This window comes from Bidens hawaiensis, unplaced genomic scaffold (assembly GCF_021521415.1).
Source record: "Bidens hawaiensis isolate Kalapana, Puna unplaced genomic scaffold, B.hawaiensis_p1.1 tig00038491_1, whole genome shotgun sequence".
Lineage (NCBI taxonomy): Eukaryota > Viridiplantae > Streptophyta > Magnoliopsida > Asterales > Asteraceae > Bidens > Bidens hawaiensis.
In genome coordinates, this window is record NW_027505546.1 from 136,962 (window position 1) to 154,687 (window position 17,726).

A 17,726-nucleotide genomic window follows, 5' to 3' on the forward strand; every position below is an offset into this window, starting at 1 on the left:
TATATTTTCATACTATGATAGAGCCCGTATGATACACAGGTGATAAAACAAAATAAAAGGTTGTGAATTTATACCAATTAAGAAAAGAGAATGCTAATATCAATTCATCCTAGTTGAGTTAGTAAGCCACAAATATTTTAAAAGCAAAGCAGTGAGTATGATTCCCACCAACAACATATTTTTTATTTTATAATTCATGAAGCGGAAATTGTAAAAATGAAAACTTGTACACTTGGCAGCTTATGTGGAGGGTCTAATTGAATGACATGAGAAAATTTGTGTTGCTTTAATAGTACAAGTAGATATCTTCGACAACATCGATTACAAATTTATGATGACACTTCACTGATTTGTATTAGGTGCATGCACTATCAATTCAAATATGAGTTGATATAACTCGGCCATAATGAAAACGATGAATTTGGATTGAATAACTCTCAATCTTAGTACCCGAAAACTACAACTCTAAAACTAATAACAAAGTCATAAATATATTCACAACTTTGATTAGTTTAAAAAAATAGACCATTACTCGATACAGTTAGAGATAGACTCGGCCTACTTATCTAATTAGCTGTTATAAATTAAATATAACTCGTTTAACTTATCCCTAATTGATTTCGTTAATTAACTCAATTTCTGTAACTCTGAAATACGTCCAATTGGATTGAGATTGTTACTTCAAAGTTTAAACAAAAAGATCTAGTTTTTGTATATATCATTTCACACGAAGGTTAAGCTTGAGCTCGTGATCTAAACAAAGTTCAAGCTCAGCTTATGAGATAATTGAATTTGCATGTTATGACCAGAAAATAGCAAAGAGTATAATTTTCTTTGTATTATTATTATTATGGGTTTTCTGCAGCCACCCCTCAAATTGCTAAAAAAACCGACCAATACGCGGCGTATTGGTAAGTTTTCTAGAAAAACCCACCAAATTTGTCTTATTATGTCTTTATTTTTCTTTTTTTCTTTTCTTTTGTTATTATTATTGTTTATTATTATTATTATTATTTATTTATTATTTATTATTATTCGAAATTTGGCATAGGACATTCAGTTGCAAGGCTTATTTGGGAAAATTGACATTTCCAAACGAACTTTTAATTTCTTGACTGCTTTCAATATCAGCATCTTGAATCAGTTACAGGGCTTATTTGGGAAAATTGACATTGCCAAAACGAACTTTCAATTTCTTAGCTTCTTTCGTTATCGGCATCTCGAAACTCCTCTCGATGTCTTCAAACTCCAACTGTCTTGACCATCGGCCACCTCCACCAACCATGGTTGTCTTCACTTCAACACATGTTCGTTGTCACTAAGCTTAAGCTTAAGTTTAGTATTATTTTTATGTTTAGATGGGGGTTTTGTAGGTTCGGCATTGAATGGTAATATTAAGAACCGATGTAAGTACGTGAAAACCTGAAAGTTTTGTCTTATTTAAATGGTAAGTACATTTGGTTCATATCAAGTAAGTTGAAAATTGAGAAGAGCCTAATAGGCTTCATATTGAACAATATGACACAATATCACGACCGTTTGTTTATTTTTTTGTTTTGTGATGGCCGGTGAAGGAATGAAAGCTTCTTGAGGAAGATTCAAACGAGAAGTTTTTTAGTGGTGGCTAGTAAAAGCAGAGCATGTAGGGAACTATAGCAACACAAATGTAAATAAGTAATTAGAAAACAAAAGGTCAAATCAATATCTTTTTGATAATATATGCATTTAGAATTAGTGACTTAATGCTCTTAAGCTTTCTATGATGTCATCTCTTTATGTTAAGCTCCCTACATCTTTTCTTAAATATTGTCAAACAAACATTCAATTTTTCCGACACGTACATGATTCCGGTGGTGTTGGCTAGACGTGACTTGATGTCGTGTGCGCAGACTGGATCCAGTAAAACGGCGGAGTTTTGTTTTCCGATTATTAGTGGCGTGTTGAAGACGAAAGTGAAGGCAAATGGTAAGTGACCATCATCCCAACAATCCGACAAGCTTAAATATTCTTGACCATCGGCCACCTCCACCAACCATGGTTGTCTTCACTTCAACACATGTTCGTTGTCACTAAGCTTAAGCTTAAGTTTAGTATTATTTTTATGTTTAGATGGGGGTTTTGTAGGTTCGGCATTGAATGGTAATATTAAGAACCGATGTAAGTACGTGAAAACCTGAAAGTTTTGTCTTATTTAAATGGTAAGTACATTTGGTTCATATCAAGTAAGTTGAAAATTGAGAAGAGCCTAATAGGCTTCATATTGAACAATATGACACAATATCACGACCGTTTGTTTATTTTTTTGTTTTGTGATGGCCGGTGAAGGAATGAAAGCTTCTTGAGGAAGATTCAAACGAGAAGTTTTTTAGTGGTGGCTAGTAAAAGCAGAGCATGTAGGGAACTATAGCAACACAAATGTAAATAAGTAATTAGAAAACAAAAGGTCAAATCAATATCTTTTTGATAATATATGCATTTAGAATTAGTGACTTAATGCTCTTAAGCTTTCTATGATGTCATCTCTTTATGTTAAGCTCCCTACATCTTTTCTTAAATATTGTCAAACAAACATTCAATTTTTCCGACACGTACATGATTCCGGTGGTGTTGGCTAGACGTGACTTGATGTCGTGTGCGCAGACTGGATCCAGTAAAACGGCGGAGTTTTGTTTTCCGATTATTAGTGGCGTGTTGAAGACGAAAGTGAAGGCAAATGGTAAGTGACCATCATCCCAACAATCCGACAAGCTTAAATATTCATCGATAGGGTCGATGCTCGGAAGAGGTGTTTGAAATTTAAAAATAATAACAATAATGGGGGTCCTTATAAGGGGCATAATACGCCGCGTATTAGGCCCCTTATATATGTGTGTGCTATATATATATATATAGGGTTAGGTTATAATAAAAACCATTAATCTGCGGTCAACTTTGAATACATCATCAACTAAAGTTGTCATCTTTGGGTCATGTCATTCATCAGAAACACAATCAATGTATGTATATTATACTCTTATAAAAACTTCTGATAAATACCAAGAAAAATAATAAAATATTACACTTTTTCAATAAGATAAATCCGTCTATTTTAGTTAGCAATAGGGATAAGCGTTTTTGGTACCGGTATCGAAGTTGGTACCGTCGGTATCAAATCGGTACCAAAGTTTTGAGTTTCGGGACCGGGACTGTACCGGTATTTCCTGAATTTTTACCTTCAATACCGGTACCGGTTGGTATCGATTTGATACCAACGGTACCAAAAATTTATGATTTTTGGGACCGGGATTTTCGGTAACGGTACGGTGCCGATCTTATCTCTAGTTAGCAACCAATCATATGTTTATAATTACAATAAGATACACTTAAAAAGTAGATTAGTGGAATAAATACTTATTACACCTCAAGGCTAAATTATTGAACAATGATATAAAATATAACACACCAAAAATAGTTTAACTAATTGAAATTATTTCAAAGTAATTATCAAAACCTTCAATTCTACTCAAAACTTCCCGCGTCGACACTAATGAATAAATCAATATCAAAATCCATCGTAAGAAAGGTAACAAAAATGTTACATATTTGTAAACCTTGAATTCCGTTCAAAATCTTTTATGCTGCCAAAAATTTCCCTCGTCGATGCCCAAACTAATGAATAAATCAATATCGAATTCGTCAAAAAAGATAACAAAATAGTACATTTTTGTAAATAAATTAATACATCATCATTCCCCTACCATCAATCCACCCATATTACAAATCTTACAAAAACTTGATCATATTTTTTCAAATATTTTCAATCAAAAATCATTTTTTTTATATTTATTAACCTACTATAAATTATATAAATCCACCGTACAAATAGTAGCACCATTGCACTCCACTAACCTATACACCCCCACCACCACTAACCTTCACCGTTAAATCTTTCCGGCCACCATGACTTCATAACTCTACTATACATTCATTCTTTATTATCATTCTTCATATTATTCCAAATTCCATCAAATTTTCAAAAACAAAAATGGTGGGCTTAATCTTTTTTAATTTCCCAAATCATTTTATTATTCAATTTTAAATTTTGCTCATGAGTTCAACCAATCTTGCAGGTGGAATCATCTTCTTCAACTACAATGCCTACATGGCTTGAATGTTTATTATCTGAAAAATTCTTTAACTCTTGTTTGGTTCATGAAGATGCAAAAAACAATGAAAGGAACATGTTTTGTGTTGAGTGTTGTGAAGCTATTTGCAATCATTGTCTTCATCTTCATCATTCTCATCGTCTTTTACAGGTTTTAATTTATTATTATTATTATTATTATTATTATTATTATTATTATTGTAAGGGCACGGATTTGGTGTCCGCAGCTGTTCGAATAGGATAGTGGTAGTTTAGTCTTTACACTTAATGTATAAAGGCTCATTCGCTAAGCATGTTTAGTGAATGAGGCCTCATTCGTTAAAGACTAGACTCATCTGTTAAGTTAGAAGCTCATTCGTTACTACAGTGTAACGAATGATTACTTATTCGTTAAGGTATACCCATTCGCTAAGAGTGTTTAGCGAATGGGGCTATGTAAAGACTTATTCGTTAGTATAGTTAACGAATGAGATGTCTCATACGTTACTACTGTTTTAACGAATGGAACATGCCTATAAATAGGCCTTCCATAGTTGAATTGCATAGAGATCTGTGCCATATTTATCTAATGTAACGTTATGCTGCCGGATTCTCTCTAAACCTCCATTAACGTATCTTCATGTAATGTATTGATGATCAATAGAGTATTCCGTTAATGTATGAACACGAGTAAACGTATCGATTTGCGACTAGGTCTTGGCTCGTAATAACGTATTTACAATTATTATGGTTTTGGAACTTTGGATCAAATACAAATGAAATTAACATCCTAGTTGTGAGAATTAAATAAAGTAATTATATATACAAGTAGAGTAATTATTACTCTACTTAATTCTCACAGTTAGCACGTTAATTTCATTTGTACGTTAACTTTTCTTTTATTGTTATTATATTGATGCTATTCTTAGAATATACAAAATTTTATACAGGTTTATATAATTATATTCATAATGTTAATAATTATTATTTAATTTACAATATTATTAAATTTAATAATAATTATTATTTTATTTATAATATTATTAAATTTAATTGGAATTGAAATTGATTTGCAGATAAGGAGATATGTGTATAATGATGTAATCAGGGTTGAAGATGCTGAGAAATTAATGGATTGTTCTTATGTTCAAGTGAGTTAACTGGATTTAATTTACTTTATTTATTTTTATTAATTTTGGAGAGAATTATTTGAGTATTGTTTAGTTTGTTTATTTATTTTTTGGGGTGAATTGTATTTAGGCATACACTACAAATAGTGCAAAAGTTGTGTTCTTGAAATCAAGGCCCCAAACAAGAGCTTGTAGGAATTTAAGTAACAATTGCATAAGTTGTGAAAGAGGCTTGCAAGATCCATATCCCTTCTGCTCAATTTCATGCAAGGTATAATAATAACTCTTAACATGTAAATTTATTTCTTGAGGTATAAAAATGTTTATAAACAATTCTTGTTTTCTAGTATTAATTTCCAAGATTTTATGGTAAATTGTGTTTTCATTAAAGGATCTTATCTACCTTGGCAAATTTTTCAGACCTCAAGACTCTTGGAACAATGTGCAATCTTTAATTTCTTATTTAAAGAAAAATCATACAAAATTTTGTTACAATCCTAAATTTCTTGTTTTAAATAAAATACCAAACATTTTTTTTTTTTTGCAATTTTGGATTTCTTCTTATTTTTTTTTTGTAAAAAAAGCATACAAACTTTTTGTTACAAATTTTGAATTTCTTGCATTAAAAAAATCACACAAAAGAAAAATCATACAATTTTTTTTGTTGCAATTTAATTTCTTGTTTTTTAAGAAATCATACGAATGTTTTGTTGCAATCTCGGATTTTACATCATTTTTTCACACAACTTGAAATAATCGTACAAGTTTACCCTTTTAAATTCATTTATTTATTTTTATTTGTGTGCATAGATTCATCATATTATGACAAGTAAAGAACTAATGTCAGGATTCCTATAAGAGTGCGAGGTTCTAACGCTACAGGAATTGAGTTCGGAAGACTGGCTAATAACACCAGACTCTGATATCAAACCGTTTGTTTCTCTAACGACGTACTCCGTGAACCGACGAAAGGGTATGCCCCGTCGGTCACCTTTTATTTGATGGCTTTGGTTCCGTACGTTTGGTGCATGGTGGCTAAGGGACATAGTGATATTACAATTATTATTATTATTTTTACTTATAAGTCCCTTGAGATGGTGGATGATACATGTGTTTACCTCATTTTATTTGTCTTTCCTAGTGCTAATATAATACTTGTTAAAAGCTTGTTATACATGACATGCTTCATTATGTGTCCATGATATTTATTTATATCATTCTCGTATGTCATAATCTTGGTTGTTAACAATGTTTTAAAATCCGGTACGTATCTACCGGTTAAACTGGTTATATCAAATTTTTATCGGCATTCAAGTCCGGTATTTTGGGGCGGTTTGCTAGATCATCGTACCGTTGGTTTAAAAAAAAATACCGGTTTAAACCGGTTTTAAACCCAAAATATTTTTGATATCTTTGCAGCCATGTTTTTTAAAAATGACTTTTAACCGAGCAGATAAAATTGAAACGAGTAAACGCAGTAAACGATGATTCGCTAAAATTTTGTATCCTGCAAATCCAAGGTTGTTTCTTTACATTTTTTGTAATTGATTAAGTTTGTATACAAATTACAAACTTCCTATTTGACTCGAAAATTGTTCATTTGTGATGTTTGATTCATGTGTGATGTTATTTTTTAAGTTGAAGTTCTATTTATATGGAACTATAAGGTAAACTATTCAATTTGGTTGAACTTCGATACATTTCGATTCAACCGGTTATACCATTTTTAAACCAAATCCGATAAGAATAACATACCGGTTTTTAAAACATTGGTCGTAAAGTGTTAAGTATGATGAAAGTTTGATTGATGTATAATTAACATGTTACAAGTTGTTTAAGAAATTGGCAAATACAAAAGGTTTTTGTTATTAATTTTATTGTTTGGTAAACTTGATACGTAAGTTTTCGAGTTGGTTACACAGATGGTCTACGTGGTTTAGCTTAAGTAAAGAATTTTAGTTCTTGGTAAAACCACACGTAGCGAACGCCAAAGCGACATGGGCTCTTTAACGTCTGCCAAACCAAAAATATTTTCCACAGTATACGCGTCAAAATGCAAACACCCCTCTCGGGTTTCAACCAGGTAACGGGCTAAGGGGCTCAAAATTGTGCAGCCACAACTAATTCCAATCAATCAAAATATTACACTCGCATGTTTATAAAAAAATTAATACTTAATTTGTGTTTTTCAGTTAAACCATTAGGCGTGTTTTAGTGAAAAAGTTAGTAAGACTAATTGACTAAGAGCCATGCAATAAAATGTTTTTTCAGTTTTAAATTTTAAGTTAAACCATTACACATAGTCTAATAAGTTCGGGGTTAAGGGATTTTCAATGTTGTAAAACTGTTGGGTTATAAAGTTTAATTAACTTTTCTTATTATATTATATGATGAAATAACCAAAATACATTTTTTTTTCTTATAGAGATGTGTCCGATTAAAATTGCAAATATGAAAGTCAAATTTAGCATTCAGTTTCAAAGGCCACTTTTTAAATGTATTTATGGTTCTTGTTATTCTCCTTTAGTTTTAGACTTTTAGTAATAAACACTAGTTGACCCTTAACGCGTTGCGTCATAGCTGTTCAACGTATGCGTTTACATGTGCATCTATGCTAAGAAAAAAAATATCAATTCTCTTGTTATCTATTTCCCTCTTTTCCTAGACAAGAAAAACAACAATGTGCAAATCCGATAATCTCATTATACAAAATTTTGAACAGTTGAAGAGGTAGGTCCCAGCAGAGATCAGTTGGTCCCGCAAGACTCACCTTGAACAGGGACGTCTGCGCAAAGGCCATCTGCTCCCGCAGGACCCACCATGCTCATAGGATCTTACGCGCAGTACACAAGCTGAACACGCAGGGAAAGCCTCCCAATGGTGAAGTACCCCGCCTGTTCCCGCAGTTGCGGATACAAGCCATCAGGGAAGGCTACCCGCAGACAGCAGGGCTACACGCACAAGACACTAGCTACTTCAGTAGTCACATGAAGGAATGAGCAAGGCGGGAACAATCCCGCCTAAATGAGCCAGTCTGATTCTGAAAGATCTTTTGTACCATACCTACCAAGGTATGGAAAGGACAGACGATCTGACCAGAACAGCCCATGAGCCAATCACAGGGTGACAGCTCATCGACAACAGGGCGAGGAGGAGCACCCTCTAGTACTGTTTGTCACTATTAGCCGCTGCCTACTCACCAACCCTTACTGAGGAGCATGCGCGGCCTACAGTTGGTGGAATAGTGTTACTGTTGGCCGTAACCTATTCACCAACCAGCATGGCCTGCGTACAATCCACAGTAAGTAGGACGTGCATAATCTACAGTTGGTGGAATAGTGCAGCCGACTTTGTTACTGTTGGCCGTAACCTACCCACCAACCAGTATGGCCTGTGCATAGTCCACTGTTGGTTGAACAGGAATACTATTCAGCCGGCTGTACCTTCTAGGAAACCTACCTTCGGCTATAAATACTCCAATATCTTGGAATGGTAAGATCATCTGCTATCCAGTTATCTAGCAATCTCTTAATATACACTTATATTCAGAGCAACCTAGTCTGATTCTCACGCCGGAGGGTGGTCACAAGGAGGAACCCCCCCCTTCTCAGTGACGAGCTTACGGTGTTTGTTTTGCAGGTCTCCTGAAGAACAGCCTTCTCAGCTAGACCTCATCCGTGGGAAACATTACTTAACCCCCAGATTATCTATAATCTGTACCGGGTCACTTAGTGTTTCTTCATTGGCGCCATCCGTGTATAAAAGCTAGAACTACTTTAGTTTTTTCACAATTTCCGAAGAAATGGTTAACGTTACTCCGGTTCAAAGGCCAGTAACCGACCAAGAAACCCCGGTAACAACCCCAGCAACTGGGGGGAACACCGGCGGTTATACAATCCTTACGAACACTACCCCGACTACCCAAGCCGGGGCAAGTGGAGTAAATATTCCATTGGGGTTCTCCGATACCCAACTGGAAAAACGAACGAAGGTTCCTCGCCAAACACTAGATCAAGTGAAGGCGTGGGCCGAAGCACGGCAAAGAAAATTCCAAGCCGAATTGGACGAACGCTTGCGTTCAGTTCAACAGGCTGACGAATTCGCCAGTACTCGCCAACACCTCAATATGAGTAGTGACTGCGAGTACTCAGACGACGAGTTGGAGTCCGACACCGACGCGAACCCTCGCCATAAGGCGAAAGGGAAGCGTAAGGAAACGGACGTCCAACCAAAAAGGAATTTTGGGGAAGCCTTTAAACCAATCGTGGAGAGAAACCCGCGTGACTTTTCCAAAACCTTTAGACCAACTGCTACAAATGCAGGGAAGTCAAAGTTCGCAAGGGACATTGCGGAAGCAATCGCCCCGAGAAGTGCCAAACAAATGTCCAACATTGGCACTTACGATGGTCTATCCGACCCAGACGACCATTTGAACAGGTTCATTGCGGGGGCTACCGTCAGCAACTGGACGGAACCCACGTGGTGCTACATGTTCCAGATGACTCTGGTCGGAGCGGCCAGGGCATGGTTCGATCGTTTACCGATCCACCACATATATGACTGGGCGGACTTTCAGAACAAGTTCAGCCAGCATTTCAGCCAACAGAGGAAGTACACTGAAGAGCAGTGGACGATCCTTAACTGCGTGAGAGAGGAGGATGAATCTCTACTAGACTTCATCACTCGCTTCAACTCCAAAAAGCTTAGTCTCGGCAACATAAGTGAAGATCTGGTTCGCGCCGCCTTCATCCAAGGCGCCGAATACCCAGAACTTATCCGCACATTGACGGGTAAGGATGGTATGCCATCAACTTGGGATGCCATCATGACGGCGGCAAAGCGCTTTGCCGAGACGGAAAAGCAACTGGGAAGAGATCTTCCCCAGAGTACACACCTCTACACGCAGAGGACCAGAGAGAATAATGTCCGGATCGCCCGGCAGAACAAAAAGAGGAGGCTAGGTATTTGGCAGTCAAGGGTAAACTTTGACACCTCATCCAGCTCTCGCCCTCTTGTTGGCGGAAGGGACAACACACACCCCTCAAACCGAAAACACCGGTGGACGCCACTCACGAAGAGCGTCACGGAGATATTTGCCACGGAAAAATTGCCATGGCCTAAAGCCCCAATGATCCGGCAGAAACCTAATGCGGATCAAAGCAAATCCTGTGATTTCCACGGGACAAAGGGTCATGGTACTGAAGAGTGCACATCCTTGAAGGATATTATTGAGACATTTGTCAAGGACGGAAGGCTTGCACATCTTGTGGCATCGATCAGGAAGGGAGGAAGGAATGACAACCGGTACAGAGGTAACGGACGAAAGCCCGTCGATATCAGCATCAACATGGTTCATGGCAAGGTCAGAGGAAGAAAAAGACGGGTGGCAGAACCATGCGCGTGGAAAGAAGCTGAGGTGCGCTTCCCGCGAGTGCCAGGAGGCCCCAGCAAAGAAGGCCCCATCGTCATCAGAAGCCAGCTGGGGCACTACATCACTTCACGCACTCTTGCTGACAACGGCGCTTCGTCGACAGCGATGTACAGACAGTTCTTTGATAAGCTGGATGATGAAGACAAAGAACGCTTGGAAACGGTCTACGCTTCAATGGAAGGGTTTGACGGAAGTACAGAAACACCCCTGGGTATCCTATCTTTCCCCGTTACTCTTACTGATGGGAATCATTCACGCACAGAAGACGTGGATTTTGTCGTAATGAAAAAGCCACATCATACGTACGACATCCTATTCGGAAGAGACGGGATGGCAAGATTCAACGCCGTGGTATCTTCAGTCCATGGCATGATGGGATGGCCAACAGCTGAGGGTGTAGCAATGATCTCTGGCATTCCCCAGGTATGCATTGCATCTGTTTCATCTAAACCCAAACCGAAAAAGGCTAAACCAACCATTACTGAACCAGAAAAATGGGCCTTCAATGGCAAATACCCCGACCAGGCCGTTACCATTGGACCAACAATCGTTGATCCCACCCGCACCTTACTCAAACGCTTACTGCAGAAAAACGCTGACATCTTTGCGTGGGCACCAGCTGACATGACTGGTGTACCCCGAAGTAAGGCGGAGCATAAGCTAAAATGCGATCCGGCTGTCACGCCAATCGTACAAAAGCGCAGAGTAATGGGGCCTGAACAAACTAACGCGTGTAGAACCCAAGTCAAGGAACTCCTTGACGCAGGCATCGTACGCGTTAGTAGATATCAAACATGGGTTGCAAATCCCGTAATGGTACCGAAGAATGACAAACAATGGCGCATGTGCATAGATTTCAAAGATTTGAACAAAGCATGCCCCAAAGATTGTTATCCGTTACCAGAAATTGATCTCAAAGTGGATTCGTTGGCACCATTCCGCCTTAAATGCTTCTTGGATGCGTATAAGGGGTACCACCAAATCCACATGGCCATTGATGACCAGGACAAAACCGCATTTCGGACGCCCGATGGCACATTTTGTTATAAAATGATGCCATTCGGACTTAAGAATGCAGGGTCCACGTACCAACGACTAATGGACAAAGAGTTTCATGCCCAAATCGGGAGAAACTTGGAAGTCTATATGGATGATTTGGTCATCAAAAGCCTTGAGCCTGAGGCGATGTTGAAAGACATTGAAGAAACTTTCAACACGCTCCGAAAGGTAAACATGAAGCTCAACCCGAGCAAGTGTTCATTTGGGATGGAAGAAGGGAAGTTCTTGGGAGTCATTGTTACTAAAGATGGCTTTAGAGCGAACCCTGAAAAGGTCGAAGCCATTGTTAAAATGGAATCACCTACCACCATCAAACAGGCTCAGACACTGAATGGACGACTAGTCGCACTTAATCGCTTCTTGGCAAACCATGCAGATAAGTCGTTTCCTTTCGTGTCAACATTAAGAAACTGCTTGAAGAAAACGCACTTCCGCTGGACACCAGAAGCGGAAGCAGCTTTTCAGGAGATTCGGTCACGCCTGATCGAACTCCCAACACTTACAGCACCGCAAGCGGGAGAGGAGTTAATCCTATACCTTTCCGCAACAGATAGAGCAACCGGGGCAGTCCTGCTAGTAGAACGAAAGGGCATCCAGATGCCAATCTATTATGTTAGCGGTGTACTAACAGACGTAGAAACCCGGTACTCTACCCTCGAAAAATTAGTCTTAGCACTTATACATGCTTCACGCAGGTTAAGACGATATTTCCAGGGCCACCCAATCACCATTCTCACCAACTTCAAACTCTCAAACGTCCTAGGCAAACCCGAATTATCGGGACGTCTAGCCAAATGGGCAATTGAATTGGGAGAATATGCAATTAAGTACAAGCCAAGACCAGCCATAAAAGGCCAGGTCCTGGCCGATTTTATTGCAGAAGTCCCCGCTTCGCGGGAGAAAGAGTGCCAGGAGGAGGCTCAACCCTCCCCAGCACAGGACGTCAATGATGTCTGGCGACTCTATACTGATGGAGCAGCCAATAACGAGGGTTCAGGTGCAGGGTTAAAATTAACCGACCCAGCGGGCCAAGAATATACTTACGCTATTCGGCTGGACTTTCCAAGTACGAATAACGAAGCCGAATATGAAGCATTCTTGGCCGGTTTGAGAATTGCGCGTAAGATGGGAGTGAAAAACTTGGAAGCACATGTGGATTCCATGCTGGTGGCCAACCAAATAAATGGAACATACACGGCTGCGAACGACACCATGGCCCTATACCTCGCCCAGGCAAAAACCCTTATGCGTGATTTTAGTGATTGTAAAGTCATACATGTCAAGCGCAGCGAAAACAAATCTGCGGATGCGTTAAGCAAGCTTGCATCACTAGCCTTCACCCACCTGGGAAAGGACATCCGCATTGAACTCCTCGAAGCGCCATCAGTCCCGCACAAGGAAATTTGTGTCATCCAAACCAGTACAGAAACGTGGATGACACCAATAATAAATTACCTTGCAGCAGGAATATTACCAGAGTCAAAAACACAGGCAAGAAAACTACGCTGTAAAGCACTGAATTATCAACTCGTCAATGACATCCTTTACAGACGTAACTTTCTTGGCCCACTCTTGAGATGCGTGGACAACCAAGATGCCAACTACCTCCTAAGGGAAGTACACGAAGGCATCTGTGGGGTACACGCAGGTCCCCGCGCTGTTGTAGCCAAGTTAAACAACGCGGGATACTTTTGGCCAGGGATGCATACGGATGCACTGGCATACATCAGAAAATGCAGGTCTTGCCAGCTTTACGCACCTAACACGCATCGCCCGAAAAACGAACTGGTTCCAGTCACTTCTTCGTGGCCATTTCAGAAGTGGGTCATCGATGTGACAGGCCCATTTCCTACAGCAGCAGGAAATGTTCAGTTCCTAGTGGTAGCTATCGACTACTTCACCAAGTGGATAGAAGCAAAACCTTTAGCCCAAACAACCGCAAAGCATATCAAAAAATTTATTTGGGAATTTATAATTTGTCGTTTTGGACTTCCACAGAATTTGGTGAGCGATAACGGCACCAACTTTGCTGACAAAAAGCTACAACAATGGCTAAAAGAACTTCAAATCACCCACACCTTTACCTCAGTGGCACACCCGCAAGGAAATGGTGAGGTGGAAAGAGCAAATAAAAGCATCGTCGAAGGCATAAAGAAAAGACTCTTGAAACACAGATCCGGCTGGGTGGACGAGCTTCCGCACGTCCTTTGGGCAAACAGAACGTTGAAGAAGGCCAGTACGGGAGAAACCCCGTTCAGCCTCACTTATGGCACTGAAGCCATGGTCCCGGTCGAAATTGGTCTACCCTCACCAAGGGTCTTGAGTCAGCCAGAAGACAATGATGCGGAAAGACGGTTGGATCTTATGCTAACCGAGGAACGCAGAGACTTAGCCGCAGTGCGTGAAGAGAACTACAAACGACAAATGCAAAAGTACTACAACACGCGGGTAAAACTCTGCAACTTCAAGGAAGGAGACTACATACTGCGTAACAACGAGGCTTCGAACCAAGAACGCCCAGGAAAGTTGGCCCCGATCTGGGAAGGGCCATACGTTATCAAACAGGTTCTGGGAAAGGGCGCATACCGGCTCGAAAGGCTCGATGGCACTCCCATCCCAAGAACATGGAATGGAGCTCAATTACGCAAATGTTATATGTAGATCAATTCCAAAACTTGTAAAGAAAAGGCCAAGAGCCACTTCTAATGGAAATGATTCTCCTTTCATAATGTGTTTACCTTTATCCTTATGAACTCCCCACTGGTGCCGGTATTTACCGCATAAATGAGGAGAAGTAAGTCATTGCGTGTGGAAGGCGGCAAAACCCGCATAAACACAACGTTAAAAATAAGGGAAACCTACACGCAGGTATGATGTAAGTAAAGTTTAGCCATCTTTGTAAGTGCAAGTGACGGTCTTATCCGCACAATCACAAATAAGGAAGCAAAACTTCAAACTATCATCTACCACGTTCAAAGGTTATCCTAAAAAAAAAAAAAAAAAAAAAAAAAAAAAAAAAAAAAAAAAAATACTTAGAAATAAGGATAAGGAAAACCTACACGCAGGTCAGGTATGGGTAAAGTTTAGCCATCCTACTAAGTGCAAGTGACGGTTCAACCCGCACAATCACGAAAGAGGAAGCAAAACTTTAACCCACTATCAACCACGTTCAAAGGTTAACTTATCCTAAATACTTAGAAATTTCGAGGAAAAATGAGGAAAACCTACACGCAGGTCAGATGACGGTTAAAATTTAGCCATCCTACCAAGTGCAAGTGACGGTTCTACCCGCACAATCACGAAGGAGGAAGCAAAACTTTAACCCATCATCAACCACGTTCAACAGGTTAACTTATTCTAAAAAACTTGGAAAATTGCCAACTTAAACTAAGTCATGAGCTTATAAAGCAAGGAATCCAAAGGAAATAACAATCTTATCCGCAAAAAGATTTATATTTCAATGATATATTACAAGAATGGCCGGGTTACTACCCGCCTGAAAGAGTAAATCTATACAAGTCTATCTTAGCAATGGAAAGGGATCTTCAGGATCAAGCTTCAGGGCCGCTTCCACTTGGACCCGCTCCGTCAGACGAACGGGGTGGTTCGAGGAACGCTTTGAGGACAGCTAACCCATCATCAGCAGCAGCTACTTCGTCCACCTTTTCCACCACTGGATGCGGGAAGGCGGCGTATTGGTTCAATGCTTGGTCATAAATGGCTTCGGTATCCACATCGAACAAAGGGAAGTTGGAAGGCGGGACACCTTTCTCAACAAACCCTAGACCAAGCAGGAAGCCGGCCTTTTCCCCATCCTCATGAGAAGCGTTGAGGGCTGCGGTCATAGCATCATCGTAAGAGGTCTCTGAAAAGACCCGACGCACAACCTACAAAGAAAAAAAAATACAAGTGTTAGAACCTTTTCTTACAAAAGAAAAGCGTGAAGACAAAGTTAAACATACCTGAGGCAACGCTTCTCGAAGAAGCCCTTGGAGGGCAGCTTGAGCTTCGTTATAGGCGCGTTCGGCTTCGCTCTTGTTAAGGTTGGCAAGTAAAACTTCCTTTGCGGCAGCCTCTTCGACGCCCTTAAGCTTCCGCTGGGTCTGGTCAAGCACCCCCCTCTGGTCCAGGATTTCCTGGAGTTTCTTGGCATCTTCCATTGCCAAGGCATCATGAGCGCGTTGGAGAGCCTCTAATTTGCCTTTCAGCTCCTCATTCTCCACACGCAGAGGCTCAGCAACGGCTTCAGCCTGGGCAGCCCTCTCGGTTGCGTTTCGCGCAGTCTCCCTGGCCAGCCGAAGCTGTTCATTCACAGCTTGGGCAGCCTTGGAGCGGGCCTCGAGTCGCGCCTGAACTTCAACCTCGAGGGCCTTGAAGGCCTTCTCCTTGGCGGCGGCAGCTGCCGCCAGCTGTTGGTTCTCCTCCCGAAGAGCCCGCGTTTCAGATACTTCCTTTGCGCGAGCTGCTTTTAACTTGTCGTTTTCACGACAAAGCAGCTCGACGCGCGGCTGCATCCGGGCCTGGAGAACCCGAAGCTCATTGGTTAGCCTACCCTCCTGGTAGCTAACCATGGCTTCCCCCAACGCACCCGGGGGAGCAGCGTGGCGAACCCAGTCCACGCACTCCACAGGTGTGCGAAGGGTTGTTCCTCGGCGTATGTTCCATCGCAGAACATACACTTCATTGGAATCCGTCACTGCAAAAAAAACAAAGGCAGTAAGGAAAAGATGATAAAAAACATAGGGGAAAAAGAAAGGAACCCTACGCACCTGTAGGGTCAATGACAGGCCGATAACCGCCAAACCCATCACCTGAACCTAAAGGAAATCTATCCAACAGGTCAGGCAGACGGGAAGGTGACAAAGATCGGCGGGAAGCCCTGCGCGTACCTGATGGTCCGGCCATTGGTGCCGGTGGCGCGGGCATGGTGGCAGCCGCCGTGGTCGCCGTTGGGGTCGCTGCCGCGGTCGCCGCCTCATCAGCAGCAGCAGTAACCGCCGGCTCCGTGAAGGATGCTGTAAAAATCGCACTCACGGCCGGCGGTGACGTCATCTCTACCGGAACAGTTGGCTCAAATGAATGAGCAACTGGACCAACGGATGCAGGCGCAGGCGCCTGGGTCGACGCCTCAGGAAGGCTGACCGAGCCTACCGTCATTGGCGGGGAGGTATTCCCCTGCGTTTCACCCCGGAATGCGTCAACATCCACGCCTGCACAAAGAAGAAAGTGTTAAATTTAGGAAGTGATAAATCTACAAAGACAACTATGATTGTACTTACGGGTTTTCTTGACCCTGAACGTACGGACGGGCGGGGAGGAACCCGATGGAGCCGGCCTCTTGGTACCGGTCACCGTCGTCTTCGTCGGTTCTCCGGAGGTAACGGACGTAGCCTCCGGAGCAGTGGTCTTCTCACCACCGGGCTTCCCCGCCACCTCTTCACTATCTGACTCCGAGTCAGATAGAACCACCGGACCAGCCGTGGAGGCCTTCTCCTTCCCTTTCCCGCCGGCAGCAGCTTTCTTCTTCCGCACCAGTGGAGGAGCATCTGAGGATTCCTCAGAAGAAGACAGGTCAAGAATTCCAACAGCGGGTACAGCATTAAGGGGTTGAGGAAAGAATATCGCCTTACCTGGCCGCCGGTGGCTCAGGATCTCGTGGCCCAGCGGATAGACCTCCACAAACCGATCCGCTGTTTGCTCCAGGATGGGCAACTCGCCCTCGTCCAAAGCGCGAGTACCCATCCGCGCGGGACCGTCGGCTTCCCGCGGAAACAGAAGCGACTCCAAATCATTTCCCTCTGAAAGAAAAGAAACAGTTAGAAGACAAACTTGTATCAAAAAAGAAAAACAAGACATACCATAGGGAATAGAGTTCAAACCGTATTCGAGCAGGATGGGAACCAGAGATGCATCTTTCCACACCCGGCTCATCCCTAACATGACCATCCCGGACTCCGCAAACCGGTAAACCGGAGATTGGATC

At 41.3% G+C, this 17,726-nt stretch overlaps 1 pseudogene; it reads left to right on the forward strand.

The window, feature by feature from the left end:
* The first annotated feature begins 4,103 nt into the window (after positions 1-4,103).
* Positions 4,104-6,226, forward strand: LOC143613854 (protein RGF1 INDUCIBLE TRANSCRIPTION FACTOR 1-like; annotated as a pseudogene).
* Positions 6,227-17,726: the final 11,500 nt, after the last annotated feature.